The sequence below is a fragment of the Seriola lalandi genome, unplaced genomic scaffold, assembly GCF_002814215.2.
Source record: "Seriola lalandi dorsalis isolate HSWRI2012SDOR001 ecotype SW California unplaced genomic scaffold, Sedor1 jcf7180002054735, whole genome shotgun sequence".
Taxonomy (NCBI): Eukaryota; Metazoa; Chordata; class Actinopteri; order Carangiformes; family Carangidae; genus Seriola; species Seriola lalandi.
In genome coordinates this window covers 1,623,106-1,635,116 of record NW_019525288.1, presented here as the reverse complement: position 1 = coordinate 1,635,116, position 12,011 = coordinate 1,623,106, and positions in this window count along the sequence as shown.

The following is a 12,011-nucleotide window of genomic DNA, read 5'->3' as shown; positions in this document are numbered from 1 at the left end:
TCTGTATATCATGCTAAAAATACTGCAATCACTTTGCCATGATGCTGGTCTTACAATTGTGGCTGCTGTTTAGGTATTAAGGCTCTTTGAAGTGCACTGTAGCACTGCTTTTCACCTAAATTGATGAATAGTCATGTACATCGGTAACATAAATGAAATCAATTCTTTGGACTGCATTTGTGTAAAAATTTGTCTTAAAATATGGTCAGATCTTCAACTAAGTTGCAGTAGTTACAATAATGAACAAGCACAATCCAATTTAACCAACAAAAAGTGCTGGGTTGTTTATGTAAACACATTGTTGAGTTGCTAATGCTGGGTGAAAGAGATTGTAAGGAGTTAATTTGCAGCTGAACAGCTGGTTGGGTTACTCTGACTGGCTGCTGGTTTATTCATTATCTTGCTCAGCTATTGTCCAGCTAAATAATTAAGCCTATAAGTTTGGCCTCCACAAATCTAATGTCAATGGAAAATGAAAAAGTGAAGCTTACAGTTGCTAATTCTGGCTATCAAGATAATTACAATTACATTACCTGCCAATGTTTCCTACTAACAACATTAGGTAAAAATAAGAAATAATATTTTCAGTAATATTAGCTGCTAGGTTTGACCACAAGTCTAATGTCCAGGTAAAATAAAAATATAATTTCATTAGCTTCTAATTTAGTGATGCACAATCCAATGAGAAGATAAAAAGACCTTCTACGTTCGGCCATTGAACATAGATTTCTTATTAAAATGAAAATAACTTTCAATAACTTTAGCTGCTGACATTGGCCTCCAATAATCTAATGTCAAAGTAAAATGAAAAAATGACGTTACAGTAGCTGCTTATTATGGCCATTACAAATTTATGTTACCTGCCAACGTTGTCAACTGAAAACATTTGTAGCAAGGTAACAAGAAAATAAATGACAAATAATGCTTCTTAAATGATTGCAAAATGAAAAGATGTCTAACCCTAACTTTAGCTCCTGAATTGGCCATAAATTATAACATCTAGTTAATATGTAATATTTTAAATGCCAACACAAATCTAATGTGTACATAAAATTAAAAACATAATCAAAATGTCAATAATCCTATAATAAGATGAAATTGGAAAAAAAAATCAAAGATGTATGTAAGTTGGACCCTTGAACATCAACTTTCCTGTGAAACTGAAAACTTTTCATTAACTCTACCTGCTATGTTTTGCCTCAACAATTCCATTGTCAGTGGAAAGCACAGCAGTGACTAACATTAGCTGTTAATTCTGGTTATCACAAATTTATATTCATGTGAAATTAAACAATGATTATTATGTTTCCTGCCAACATTGCCTACCAAAAACATTAGTAGAAAGGGAAAAAGAAAAAAACAACAACATCATAATGTTTCTAAAGTGAACACAACATGAAAAAATGTCAGCAACCGTAGCTGCTAAATTGGTCATTAAGTATGATATTTATACTGAACAAAAATATAAATCCAACCCTTTAGTTTTTACTCCCATTTTTCATGAATTGAAATAAATGATCTTAGATTTTTTGCCAAGATAATCCATCCATATGGATTGGATCACATGCTGATTACACAGTATTATTATTGCACAAGTGTGCCTTGGCCTGGTCACAATCAAAGGCCACTTTAAAATATGTAGTTTTATCACACAACACAATGCCATAGATGTTGCATGTATGCGATTGGCATGCTGAATGTCCACGAGAGCTGTTGCCCGTGACGTGAATGATCATTTCACTACCCTAAGCCGTCTCCAATGTCGCTTTCAAGAATGTGGCACTTCATCAGACCAGCCTCACAACCTCCGACCACATGTACCCACGCCAGCCAAAGTCCTCCGCACCTTGACTTTACTGCAGTTTGTCATCTAAGGTGACCTGAGTGGGCAAATAATCACCTATGATGGCGTCTGGCACTTCATAGATGAATCCCGGTTTCACTGTACCAGGCAGATGGCAGACAGTGTTGTATGGCATTGTGTGGGTGTGTGGTTTGCTAATGTCAACGTTGTGGACACAGTCGCCCATATTGGTGGAGGGGTTATGGTATTGGCAGGTATAAGCTACAGACAACAAACACAGGTGCATTTTATTGATGACAATTTGAATAGACAGAGATGCAGCGATGAGATCCTGAGGCCAATTGTTGTGCTATTCATCCGCTCCCATTGCTTTACGTTGCAGCCTGATAATGCATGTTTCACGGATCTGTACACAATACCTGGAAGTGGAAAACAACCCCGGGTCTTGCATTGCATGCATACTATACATGTCACCCATTGAGCAGGTTTGAGATGCCCTGGCCACAGTCAACAACCTGATCAGCTCTGTGCAAAGGAGAAGTGTTGCAATGTATGAGGCAAATGGTGGTCAGACCAGATACTGACTTCTTTTCTGAGCCACTATCCCCCACACTATACATTGTGTGTATAGAAAAATCTTAGATCTTTTATTTCAATTCTTGAAAAATGGGAGTAAAAACATAAGTGTTGCATTTATTGTTTTGGTTAGTGTAGATAAAATGAAAAACATCATTAACATACCTGGTAATTTGGTGACCAACAATCTAATATTAAGATGGAATTGGAAAAAAAAAATCAAAGATACATTACCTGCTAAGTTTCGCCATTAAACATCAAATTTCCTGTTAAAATGAAAAAGAAAAATTCAATATCTTTATTATCTTTGGGTGTCACAAAGTCAAAGCTATGGTGACGTTAAAGTCCTTTGCATTAAGTAATACAAAGCTATCACAGCCATCCTTCGCTCTGCTGGGAAGGAACAACTGCTTATATAGTCCTGAGTCAATCTCACCTAAAAAGTAAACATCAACAGTACAAACAACTATCATTTTTTTAAACAATGTTTAGAATATCTTAAAATCATACAAATATTTATTAACATATTAAACTATTGACTGCCCCCACAGTATAACCCGTCAGCACATCAGCAAGAGCATAAAAAAGGGAAATGTTTGGCTGCCATCCCCTTTTTTTAACTCCTGCATATATATATATATATATATGTTTGTGTGTGTGTGTGTGTGTGTGTGTGTGTGTGTGAGAGTGACATTAACTGTAAACTTTTGGACATTACAATGATCATGATAGCCTTAGCTCCTCCTAAACTTTACAAGGCTAGCATTATTACTTTAGCATGAAGCTAAGTTATGCAGTGTCACTAACAATCAAACATCACACAGGGAGCATTAGCTGCATAATGTCTAAGCTTTGGACATTATAAAGAGCCACCAAAGTTCTAATATTTGGACTTTATAAATCTAGCATTAGCTGCTAAAGTTTGAAATTTTGGACCATATAAGGCTAGTATTATCTGCTACTTTTGGAAATTTCAGTGGTAGCATTAGCTGCTAACCATCAGACATTAGAAGGCTACCATGAGTTCTTAACTTTTGGACATAACAAGTTTTCTGTATATTGTTGTATCATCTGCCTAATACTAAACAAACAGAGAGGTGGTGGAATGGCTTCATTAGAGTTCAGATATCCTAAGAATATGGCTGAGGTGAAGCAGTTCTATAAGGAAGAAAGGTCCAAAATCCTCATGAATGTTGTCCAAGTCTGATCCGCAGCTACCAGAAGTCATTGTTTGGGGTTATTGATGCCAAGGCAGGTCTGACCAGTTTTTAAATTTACCAGCACTGTTAATGTTTAATAGGTGTGTTCCACAGATTACAATTGTGTGATATTATCTTAAGCACATTGTGTTTGTTTACTCTATACTTTCAAGACGTAGATGAAGATCAGATCACATTTTATGATAATTAATACAGAAAACCAGGTCATTCCAAAGGGTTCACATACTTTTTCTTGAAATTACAGGTGTAATTTCATACTAGAAGGCTGGCAATATTCAGTTTTTGTTATTGTCATCAAACCCTTGTCTTTCAATAATTTTTGACTTCCCCAGCCAGTCTGTTGCTCTCAGCCCCGAGTGCCGTCACTTCTCTCCTGAAAGCATAAACAGGTCACAAATATATACTTCCTAAAACAGTGGAGCACTGTAGTTTTTAATATACGTTACTCAAAAGGAATACATACATTTTTAGATACAGATTTGGTGCGCTACAATTATTTAATGCAGCAGGATGGTGAGTGTGCTCTCAACTCAAAATAAACTACAGTGCCCATTTTCATGGTGGTGAAGGAATATGTCACCCAGTGCAACAGTGTGGTTCACTGATGTGTTATTAATAGTTCTGGCTTTAGCTACACACAATAATAGTTTTTTGGTTTTAGTTTTGGCATGGAATTTGTTGTCAATAAGCAAATTTAAATAATCTAATTAATTTTTTAAATATTTTTATCTTTTTGTGAAAGAAGGCTCTTATGTCATTGATTGCTTTGATGACTTTGAAGAGACGTCCTTTATGAGGCTTTTGTATTGATGACATTATCATACAATAGCTGACATTCACCAGTAGATGGCAGTGCTGCTTATTTGGTAAACAGTAAAGTCATTTTTGTGTGACTGGACTGAGACATGATTTGACTCTTAATACATAAGCAGTTTTAAAGGAAATTATACAATTGCTTCAGTCATTCTAGGAGATTTTATCGTTGCGTCTGAGACATTGATGACATTTGATTAGTACTGAAATATATCTTTCACGTGTGTGTCTGCTCTCTCCTGAAACAGAAAATTTTAAGCAGTTTTTATAAGATCAATTCCTTAATCACTCACTTTGAAGCTAATTCAAACTGTATGAATACAAACTGATAAAAAATTTAAACACTACAGTTTCACTTTTTATTACTATAATCAGTTAGTTTGTTCATTAATCAATTTATATATTTAGAAAAACATAACTGCAATTTCATTGTTTATTTGTATCTGTTTTGCAGTTAGCATTGCCTTTGATCCATGGATGTGACTATTAATTAGTTAATTACAAAGCGACTAAATATTTAACCTTAAATGAAGGATGAGACTATTTCATACACAACATAATTTCACAGAAGTACACAATGACAAACAGATTTTCAGAACTCAAGCTTGGTTGGTTACCCATCTATAAACACATGTTTTAATGTGAAGCAATTATATTTTGACTGATATTGCTGCTTGTCACATGTGTGTTGGAGAAAACAGACAAACCAAATTAATAGTTTATACACATGTTCATGATACTACAGTTGCTTCAATTTTACTGTGGAATTTATTTATCAGTAGTTGTCAACTATTTATTCATTCCACAGCGATAAAGGCCATTCAGTATTTTTTGATAGATTTACACATTTCTTATGGTTACATGCGGGTTCTGGAATACATGTGAGGATCCCAAATATTTTTTGCTTATGTGTGAAGGTCACTCGATGCTGTCCCCTCATTTGGTTTAATAGATAAAAATGCTATGATGGTTGGTGGCTAAGTACCAATTAACTAAAGGGAGAAAAAAAAACAACAAAGTAATAAACTTGCTTTACTTATTTTTAACTAATCTCTTTCAAACATGCAGAAATTTATCAAATTAACTCTGAAACATGAACAGACGCAGTTGAAATGTTTTCATGACAACAAATTTCCATGAAATCAAAGTTACAAAACGTCATTATTTCAAAGCATATTAGGTACATAATATGAATGTTAATATATTGTTATTGATTTTGACAATATTTACAAGAAATCAAATACAATACAAGTTTCACATTAATTTAAAGACTGATGTTCTTGTGATGTGGAAAACTTTGACACATTGTGTGACATTCAATGTGTGAATGTTCAAAAAAATTAAGGGAACACTGATATCACACATTAGATCTTGATGAACGAATTATTCAAGTTGACAGTCTTTACTGATGTACATTGTACAATTTGTTGAGAACAAAATGACGTAACAACGCTCAATGGAACCAAAATCATCAGTCCATTGAGGGCTGGATTCACAATCACACAGAAAATCAAAGTAAAAATTTTAAATCACAGGCTGATCCAACCTGTGTGAATTTCATCAGGTCAACTCCTTAGTGTGTATGCACTCCTGACAACGTCTGGGCATGCTCCTGATGAGTCGGCGGATGGGGTCCTCGGGGATCTCCTCCCAGACCGTGATCAGGGCATCAGTGAGCTCCTGGACAGTCTGTGGGGGTACTCAGCTGCCTCGGATGTACTGATACATAACGCCCCATAGGTGCACAATTGGATTTAGGTCAGGGGTATGTGAGGGCCAGCCAATGGCATCAATGCCTTCGTCATCCAGGAACTGCCTACACACTCTGGCCACATGGGACCGGGCATTGTCCAGGGGGATCCCAGGGCCCCCTGCACCAGCATAAGGTCTGACAACTCCCCAGAACATCACTGACGTACTGCCAAACCAGTTTTGCTGGATGATGTTATAGGCAGCATACCTTTCACCATGGTGTCTCCAGGCTCTTTCATGCGTGTCACATGTCCTCAGTGTGAACCTGCTCTGATCTGTGAAAAGAACGGGGCGCCAGTGGCGGACCTGTCAATTCCGGTGTTCTCTGGCGAATGCCAGTCGAGCTGGACGGTGCTGGGCTGTGAGCACAGGTACCACTAGAGGACGTCTGGCCCTCATGCCACCCTCATGGATCATTATGTAGGGCTCTGGCAGTGCTCCTCCTGTCCCTCCTCACACAAAGGAGCAGGTACCTGTCCTGCTGCTGGGTTGATTCCCTTCTACGGCCCTGTCCAGCTCTCCTCGTGTAATGGCCAGCCCCCCGTAGCTCCTCCATGCTCTTGACACTGGCACTGCCTGTCTGCACATATGGATGTGCCATCCTGGAGGAGCTGGACTACCTGTGCAACCTGACTGGGCTGCAGGTACCCCCTCATGCTACTAGTAGTGACAAAGACACTGGCAAAACACAAAACTAGAGAAGAATCAGTCAGGAAGGATCAGGAGAGAGCAATTGTCTGTGGCCACCACATGCAAAACCATTCCCTTTCTGGGGGTTGTCTTGCATTTGCCTCTCCATTGCACATGTTGTCATTTTCATTTGCACCAAATCACGTGAAATTGATTCACAATCACATGTGCTTCCTAAATGGACAGATTGATATCCCTGAAGTTTAACTGACTTGGTGTTATGTGATGATTAAGTATTCCCTTAATTTTTTTGAGCAGTGTACTTTGAGCTTACAAAACCAGAAACTTTATGATTGTACTGTTTACTAATTCTTTTTCTTTCTTAAATAATTTCTTTCTGATGTATGTCCATACATACTAGACTATTGCAACTACATTTTATATATTTCAAGTAAAGTTTTTCCTTTTTTTAATTACATACATTACGTTACAATAACCCAATTACAATAACCTAATTTCCATGTTTTTCCTGCCATCTCTTCAAGCCCCCTCCCAGACTGTTAGTATTGATGTACCAAATAATGATAATACATTGCCGATACATAAATAAATGAATCCCTTCATACACAGTGTGGATGACTCTTAATATAATAAAAGTATTGTATCATATGATCTCAAGTGGAATCAAACTTGTGAACAGAATCTCTCAGGGCAAATTTTATTTTGTCAAGATTCATAAACTTTATCAGGTCTTAAAGCCAGAGGGATGACTTTCAAGGGGCTGGTCATTTCCACTTTAATCAAATTTTTCTTCTTGCCAATATTAAGGCAAATACTATAATATTCTTTAATTTAATGTTCTTTGAATAAAAAAACAGCAGCCCAATAGCTTGGTCTCAAGATTCTGCCTGTGACTTTGCATGATATATTCAAACTACTTGCCTAGTAAATGGATAGGTAAGGGCATGTCCAGAACACGTGAATCAAGTCTGCTGGGGCATTATGACACCTACTGCAAATATAAATCAGGATATTATAAAGGACTACACTAAATCTAATCAAGCTGAATCTAGCACAAGAAGTCCTTCTGTTTATTCCCTCCTATAAGCAGCATCACATGTTTCCTTCAAGTAAGTCTCCTCAGTTTCCATTTCCCAGCATACTTTGCTCTTACTCGAGGGAGAATCCATAAAAGACACAATAATATCAAGATGCAGGATGTAAAACACTTTACAAAATAGACTCAAGACATGAAATTGTAGGTACAGAGGTAAATTTTAGATTCTGGGACATAGCAAAGATATTCAACCAAAAATATAAAAAATAGGGAGGCTGTTTTTTAGTGTTTTACATTACATGGTGCAAAGACAAGAGACTTCTCTTTAGTTTCTGTTTGGAGACAGTGAAGCCAGTTAACAATACAAACCTATTATGTATGAAAAATAATAAATTGTATGGGAGTTACTGACAAGCCCTCAAAACCTCAATGTCATACAGTAATTATGAAAAAAATGACATTTTGTTGTGCTGGCTGTATTTAAGTTAACATTATAAAGAGTAGATGTAAAATCAGTTTTCATGGAACCAGTCAGTGTAGACGAATATTTTCAATAACCAGAAATCTGAGAAGCGTGAACTAGTTTGTGGCGTTGGTCTTTCCACTTCTGAACCAACCCACACTTCCTTTAAATGTACTAATTTTAGATGAAGGGAAATGAAAGAGCTCTGTGCTTTGTGCTTTGTTGCTCATTGTGTTTATGTAGATATTATTTAATATTGTTGTGGGGTAAAACAATAGCTGCTTTAGGTCTGAAACAAGATGGTAATATTATGATAATGAAATATATGTCTTCCAAAGAAGACAAAAAAAAAAAAACCCAAAAAAACTCCATCTGTGTCATGTCTGTCTGAAATTTTCCCTGTGGTGCCACATATGTCACACTTTGAGGACACACTAGACTGAGACAGGATGACGGCATAGAGAACTGGAAATGTTATCAGATCATATCAGCTGTATGTCTGTCGGGCCTCTCATGCATATCCCACATATGACAGGAAAAAAGAGTGAAGTCAGGCCCTCAGGTTGCCCACGTGGAAACACTGAAACAGAGCTCTGCGCTGAAGAAATACAGAGAAAAAGAAAGTAATTTTTTTTCGTCTTTTGACTACACATAAATACAACACACAAAAATGTTTATGCGCTAATGAAAAAACTTTCACAATGGTGTTCATTTCTGGTTTCCTTGGTAGTAGGTAAAATTTTATATCCGCTCTCTTCAATTGAAATTCAAAAGAAGATTAGGATCTGCTTTCCCCTTAACAGCTAAATATGTCAGTTCCTCTTTGAGGTGACAGACAGACATACATTTTCACACAATACAAGATTTAAAATGAAAAGGGAGTGACTTGCTCACTTTATGATCTATAAGAAGGGGAGACAGAACCAGAGTGCCAGAAGAAGTGAGGATCGTATTTGAACTCTCCTCAGCTGGCATATTACACGTTGTGAATTTCCAGTAAGTGAAAGGGGGGGGTCCCTGTCACCACTCTGCTTCTTCCCCCACCTCTTCATGTTCTTTCAACCTTTTCCCTTCGAGTATTACATCATCAATCTGTCTTTTCAAATGTGTTTTCTCTTCATCACTCACAGGAATGTGATGTATATGACAAGTGCACTGAGTGAGATGTCAGAAAAGAGTTTGAATGAAGCCAAAGTGTGCAGCCAGCGAGTCCAACAGTGCTACTCTCAGTGCTGGAGAAGAGAGGGTGGGTTAGGTAGTGAGAATGGATGGGGAGGCACCTTGTCTTCTCAGAAGCAGTCGTATGACTTGGTTACTGAGTTACCACAAGCAAACACTGTGGGTAAGAAGATTCTGGGCCAATTTACAAGCAGCATCTGAGAAATGTAACGAGGAGAACATGCAGGATCACAGTCATTTAGTGGAAAAGGGTCTCTTTCAAAATCCCCGCCGACACTCCCATAACTGAAAAACGTATATCCAATTCATTTCACAACTCTGCTCAGTCATAACGTTCAGTGATTGTACAGGTGGCTTAATAAGAAATGAATGCTTAATATATGTGTGAGTAAAGGTGTAAATGTGAAAGTAAGAATGTAAGTAAAATAACAAAAAATACACTTTTTTATACACCACAAACAGTGACTTTCCCTCTAACGCCACCGTGAGGTAGGCATTTGTGATTTTTAGTGACATACTGTATCTCAGAAACTACTGAAGAGGTTGCCATGAAACAGATCCAGTTTTCACTTATCCTGTGATATTTCGCAACATTTCTTGGATGGACTGGCACAAAATTTTGTACAGACATTCATGTTCCCCAGAGGATGAACCGTGATGACTTTGATGATCCTCAGAGGTGAGGCTGATCTTTGTGGTTTTGAGGGAAACATCAGAATGTTAGCACACTTATTTTAGCATTATTTAGCTTACATCTATGCAGTGGCGATTGCTCTAAGACTGCAAGGGAAGTTCAGCTTCCCCTAAAATGTCAACAAAATAAGTGGTCAAATATGTACTGTTGTGTGTACATTTCACTGACTAAATATGCGCTAGAACACGTTCATCTTTTGTTCAGAATCAGCTACTTATCACAGGTAACCAACACGACTTCCTTCTCATTCATCCCCGCAGCGCCACAGTGCTTTACACAGTGTAGACGCCGAGTGTCTACTGACTTCAGTGGGGAAACATAGAGTGGGTTGTTCCACTGCAGCGAAACTAGACGGTCATTGGATAAATGCTGGGCTTTGTCCCGCCCATCGGACGAATCAGCGATCTTGAAGTATAAGCATCCACCGGAGCATTTTTCAAGTTTTTCATTCCGTTGTTCGGAGTTGATCTGGAGACGTTACTGATCCTCAGCGACTTTGTCTTTGTTAAAAACGACTAGTGTTGTGTTTGGCGACTCTCTTCTGTCACTCTGCGAATTTACATATAAATAAACGGACACATTTTATGATGTAGGCTGAAAATGAGCTTCCCCTCCTTATAAGACCAGCAGCCGCCACTTCATCTATGCCTAATATAGGTTAGCCTCAAAGAGCTGCTAGCATGGCTTGTATGGCGTAACCCAAGTGACACCCTTAAAGGAGCTAAATTTACATTTTTGCTATTGCTACCGTAGTGTTAACAGCAACAATGAATTACTTAATTGACAAATTTATCAATCTCATATCAGAAGCCATGACTTCTCGATTCAATGGATCTCCAGTCTCTACGTCAAAAGAATACACCAGGACAACAACTGTGTGTAAATAAAGGAGTTTATTAATTAAAATACTATCTACAGAGTAAATGCAAAGTGTAATAATCATAAAGATGAAAATAATAATGAAATGAGCAGTGTGATGAGTTGACAATGGTGGGAGAGAATATGTTATGGCGAACCACTATGGCTATACAGCTAATGATACTACGTCTACGAATGAGATTTGATTATTAAATATTGCTATATTTCGACATCAACCCAGGGTGTTAAGACCGGCCTACTGTGAGTTGCACTGTAGCTCAGGACCCTTGGCTGGAACCCAGGTGGCTGTGGTTGCCGTGGTAACCCTGGAGACGCAGGATCTAGGTGGATTCTCCTGGAGGCCGTGTCCCATTATCACGGTGACGGATTCTGCCGGTGTTTCAGCGATTCAGCACTGGTGGAGTTTGCCAGGAGACTTTCTGTCTCGGGCACTCTTGATTTCTGGTCGGCTTCTCTGCAGGCCGTTGTGCATGGGCAGATGGGTTATCTGCAGGCGCCTCTTGCGGGTTGCTGCGAATTAAACTCTAATGCTCTTCACTTCGGCTGGATAACTTCAGAGGAGACTGGCGTTGACCAGATGACTCTAAAGTTGTCAAAAAGCTTCAAAAAGGAAAACTTGATGATGATTAAAAGTTACAAAATAACTCTGAGGCACTTCTGTTGTTTTGGTTCAGTTGGTCTTGGCTTATAAAATTAAAATATTGCGCGTGTAAACAAAAGTAATGTTACTCGGAGCCTGTGGCAAAGAAATAACAAAGGAAAAGGTACGGAAATGGCTAATCATAGTGCCAGTGGTTAACTGATCAAACAACAATATAAACATTTTCTTAAACCTAATAGTCTATAAATGTGGATTACAGAGCAGTTCTTAACTGTAATAGTAATAATATGGACATTCTGGATGTCATGTAGTGTGTGTTACCTTGTGTGAAGGATGCTGACAG